Source organism: Lontra canadensis, unplaced genomic scaffold (genome assembly GCF_010015895.1).
Source record: "Lontra canadensis isolate GAN:19392208 unplaced genomic scaffold, GSC_riverotter_1.0 scaffold5, whole genome shotgun sequence".
NCBI lineage: Eukaryota > Metazoa > Chordata > Mammalia > Carnivora > Mustelidae > Lontra > Lontra canadensis.
The window spans coordinates 35,037,874-35,043,067 of record NW_022630999.1 but is presented as its reverse complement, the minus strand read 5'-3'; positions in this window follow the sequence as shown (position 1 = coordinate 35,043,067).

Here is a 5,194-nt window from a genome sequence, read left to right as displayed (position 1 = left end):
TCTGCTCTCGTGGAGTTTACCATCAATTGTAGAACAAAGAAGTTAAGCAATTCTACTAAAAGTTCCTTGTGCAATGTGTTAAGGAATGATAGCCAATTAAAATGGTAGCCAACATCAATTAACAAGAAAAGCTTGAAGAAATGAAGAAAATGATACCTGTATGCCTCAAACAAATTTGTTTTAACTGAAAACATATACACATATACTTGTTCAGCAATATATTGAGGTAGGAAAGAGCCTCTTCTTGGCCTTTGTCAGAAAGTGGAGTTCTATATTTTTTCTTCATATACCTTTTTCTTTAAAGTGAGGACAAAAATTTGTGAATGAATACAAGGGCATAATCTTGGAATTTTTTGCTTATTGCCTCCAGTTGTTTGGAGTTTTCTCCTCACCCCCATCCAACAGTTATGTTTTCTGGGATTTGCCTTTATTGATTCTTTTCAAAGTAGTCAACTTGGAAACAGCAATTTTTAAAAAGATGTTCATGTTTCATTAATTTGCATGAAATTTAATCAAGTTATGTAATTATATTACCATGTATGTCTGCCATGAACAATTTAGACACAGACAGAATGGTCTTTTGGTCCGTAAGCAGCTCAATGTGTAGGAACTAAGCTCAAGGGCACGCTGGAGAGTGGCTGGAGAGTGTGGGATAATGATAACTGAATCTTTACCTAAAACTAGCTTCTAAGTTTTGCTTTCACAAAATCTTCAGTGAATAGTAAAAAATACAATTTACATTTTCATTCAGTACACACACACCGACACACGCATAGAGTGTGAACTAAGACACATTTTCACAAACGCTCTTTACCTTTATTTTGTGGGATGCCATCTAATGTTTTCTCTTCTAGTCTATTCTTTCCTGTTTTAGTAAAATGAAATGCTGGTTGTGGCCCACGAAAATAATCTCCCGCCCTATTGAGGGGTGCAGCTGACAGCGTGGAAACCACTGGCTTAAATGACAAGGACATGTATTATTCACATAGGAAGCATTCTGGAGACAGGGGAGTCCCTAGCAGCTGCAGTGGTAGAGTGTCCTCAGGTCACAGGCATGTCCCATCCGTTCCTTTCAGCCATCCTCAGAGGACTAGGAAAGTCTCTCCTCGTGGTGCAAAATGGCTCCCACATCCAGCACTACTTCCAATGCAGACACAACTGCACCCAGCAGAGAAGAGCGAGAGAGAACCTTTCCTGAGGTCCCCTGGCTGATTTCTCCTTGACTCCTACAGGCCAGGAATGGTCACATTCCTGTATTCTGGCTACAGAGGAGGCTGGGGATCAGGTGACTGGCATCTTCAGCTTCTGTAAGATGTAGACTCTGCCAGAAAGGGCACAAGGAAGGGGAAGGAGTGTCAGGAAGGGATTTCAAAGTGAAGGGCTTTGTGGCCCGGCAGGCATGATCATCTGGCTTGCTCTGGGCATCGGTTGTGTATCTCACAGAGGGTGGGGCTGGAGCGTGTCTCTCCCTCTAAGAAGCTGGTTCAGTAGAGGCTAGTTAGGAGACTATCCGCTGAAGTGTGGCAAAGGTTATAAAAAAAAAAAAAGATGCACAGCGGTTATTGGTTCCTGTGGCAGGACACTGAGGTGGGTGTGGGGGTTGGGGAGGCCTCCCTGGGGAGCAGCCCTGTGAAGCCAGGTTGGAGCAGTCGCTTAGTGTGGGTGATAGTCCTTGGTGGCTGGAGGTGGGAAGGGTGTTCCAGGCCAAGGGAAGAGGCTGTGAGAAGGCTGATAGGAAGGAGAGATCATGGCCTAGGTAGCACCTTTGTTCCAGTAGCTCTTTCTCCCACTGTGGGCCAGTCCTCGGCTAGGCACTAAGGGTTTTGAGGAATGGAGACCTTTTGCCCTTGGAAAAATCACTGTCCACGAGGAAAGATGAAGTATAAACATTCATGACAAGAAACCAGGGGGAACTATGTCTTTAAAATGCTATGATCTGGGGCGTCTGGGTGACTCAGTCGGTTAAGTGTCTGCCTTCTGCTAGGGTCATGATCCCAGCGTCCTGCGATGGAGCCCCGTGTAGGGCTTTCTGCCCAGCAGGGAGTCTGCTTCTCCTTCTCCCTCTGGCCCTCACCCTACTTGTGCTCCTCCCCCTCTCTCAAATGGATAAATAAAATCTTAAAAAAAGAAAGAAAGAAAGAAAGAAAGAAAGAAAGAAAGAAAGAAAGAAAGAAAGAAAGAAAGAAAGAAATGCTATGATCCCTTCTAACCATAGGGATGAAGGGGCCTTCTTGGACATCACCGAATAGGTGGGGCCTCCATGTATAGAGCTAGCAGGGGAAACACCTTCCAGCAGGGAGGGCCCAGCTTGAGCAAAGGCATGGAGGCAGGACAGCAGAGCCAGAAGCTATACTTGACCTGAGGGGGAGCCACAGGGGTCAAAGCTGGGAGGGTGTTGAGGCCAGGCAGTGGATCAGGCCATCTTTGTCCCAGCTCCCTCCACCGAACCACAGACAACCGGACCCTGGCTTGGCAAAACTTCCAGGCATGAAGTGTGACACTGAACCTTGGGGGACAGAAGGAATGACTTGGGCCTTGCTGCTTGCTTCTTAGGTACTTTTTCCCCCAAACAGTGTGACTCCCAGGGAGAGGCCGCTGCCTGTCTCTCCTTCTTAGCACCAGTGAGGATGGCTCCTCAGTCTCTCTGGAGAAAGACCAGTCAGAGGGTCACTGGGTCTCCCGGGATCTGTTGGGAGGACAGCCAAGGGGATATAAGACCTGTGAGGGAGATTTCTAGAATGGGGGTTGTGGCTCTGGAGGCTGGGGCATCTGTGGTTCTGCTCCGACAGAGTCCAGGCATGAAAGTCATGGGCAACAGCACAGGCTGGACACTCAGGGACAGAGGTCAAAGACAGTGGACCTGGGATGGTGGGCAAGTCTTTGTGGTGGTTCCTGGGAGGCCTCGGAGGGGCCACCAGCACATGGGTTAGACAGCTTCATCTTAATGAAGAGTTTCTCCCCCTGGGCACTACTGGTACTTTGGGTGGGACAGTCCTCCACTGTGGGGTTGTCCTGTGTCTGGTGGGATGTTTAGCAGCATCCCCGACCCTATCCACTAGAGGCCAGTAGCTATGCCCTGCCCTAGTTGTGACAACCAACAAGGTCTTCCCAAGGAAATAAAATTGTCTCCGATTGAGAACTGCGGCCTTAAGGCCAGCAAAGAGGCATCTTGGTCCCCTCTCCTACAAGAGTGGACCACAAGAAACATTGCTTACTACTCAGTGCCCCAGGGGCAATAATTCAAGTGAGGGCAAAACTAGAGGCCAGGGTCTCCTTAAGGGAAGCTTCGGGGTTGTTCTGGGAAGGGGGAGGTTCTGAGAGATGCTGGAGCTGCTGTTTGCATGTGCAACCTGGGAGGAGGGAGGAGTTCAGGGTGCCTTCCAGGGATCTGACTGGGGCCACTGTGCATACCACTGTTCTGGGAGCCAGGAAAGGAATCTCTTTGGGGGAGTGGGAGTTAAGTGAAGGCCAATCCACTGAATTCAGTTCTTCTTCTCCTACCCCTCCCACCTTCTCTGGCCCTGTCTAAACATTGTCCCCTCAGCATCTCCAAGGACAGGCTTCCCCAGCTGCTGCTCTCTAAGGAAAGGAGAATGAGTGGAGACAGGACGGGTCACCACCCTGGCCAGAGAAGCTTCCTGTCTTTCCAACAAAAAACTCGGGCTCTGGCTGTGTTCTTGCTACTGTCTGACATTAGTTCAATTTGGCTTTATTGGGACCAGAGCCTGGAACATGGTTTCTGGCCAGTATCTGAAGGGTGAAGAAAGTCCTAGGCCATTAATGGCTGGAAGAGGGAGAAGGAGCTAGAGAAGGTGGGGATTCTCTGAGCTTTGTGAAAGAAGAGAAGGCCTCGGGAGGAAGGACTGGACAGGTGGCAGCTGAGCTTCTAAGAAGAACTGCTCTCGTGCAGAGGTCTGGTGTTTTCTGAAATGGAGTTGTTGTACACAAGGATGACCTTCCCCAGAAGCTGGGATCCTTTGTGAACTTGCTCCTCTGGGGAGCTGGGCCTTGGACAAAAGGATGCTGTGTGCTGGCTCCATCCTTCCCTCACCGGTACCTCCTCCTTCTTCTCAACAGCAGTTGAACCTTTCTGGAACACTTGGCACTGCTCCAGACCTTCTGAGGTTCAACAAGAACAGTCTGCCCTTGCAGACAGAAGAAATTGAAATGCAAAGGCAAGCTGTCCAAACAGCAATTCAGGAGGCATACTTCAGGACTAAATATATACTCTAAGGAGCACAGTGACCATCTCATTGCTCTGAGCCAAGACAAGCACTTTCTGTGCCTTTCTTTGCATGATATGTTCCCTTTGCCTCAAGTGCCCCCTCAGTGGTCACTTGACATGTCTTTGGCCATCCAGCATCTGAGTGCCCTTCCCATGAGTGTTGGTGGGTAGAGAGTTCAACCCTCAGAATAGGGTATGGGAATGCCAACATCTACTTTCCCATCCCCCCTTGCAACTAGGGCATGCCAGTGATCCATGCTCTGCCAATCAGAGATACTCGGCCTGACCTTAAGATCAAGAGCTATTGAAGCAGAGTGGAAAAGAATGAGGGGACTTGCTCTGGGGCTGGTCGGGGGAGCTGTGGTGCTGGGGGGCATGGCTGTGAGGTCCTCACTGGACCAGTTCTATGACATAATTGAGGGCAGTGCTCCTGGCTGTGTTGCCTAGAATGTGGTACTCCATTGCTCCCAGCAGTACTGTGAACTCCCAGTATCCCTTTAATGAATTGGTTTTCCTGTTTCAAAGAGCCAAAATCAGCATCTTAACTGGCAACCATGAACTCTGATTAGTACATCCTCCCTCTCCATTCCATTTGTTTGGCAAATTTCAACTCATCTTTAAACACTCGATGCAAGTAATGTCTCTTCCAGGAAGCCTTCTTGGATTCCTTCTTGGATGCATTTTAGCTGCAGTAACAGGCAGTTAGAAGATCAAGCATCTGGGCTCCCAGTTGTATACAAGGTATTATAAGGACTATAGCAAGGCAGGAGTTTAGATATACCCACTGCAAACATTTAGATAATTTGTCTACTAGGTAGTAGAAAGGGGAAAAGGACTAAAAGGGTGAAATTATAAAGCAAATGGTTATGAGCTTGAACTTTGGAGTTCAGATTCTGGCTCAGTCACAGGCTAACTAACTGTGTGGTTGTAGGCAAGCTACCTAAAAATCTCGGAGCCTCAGTTTTCTAT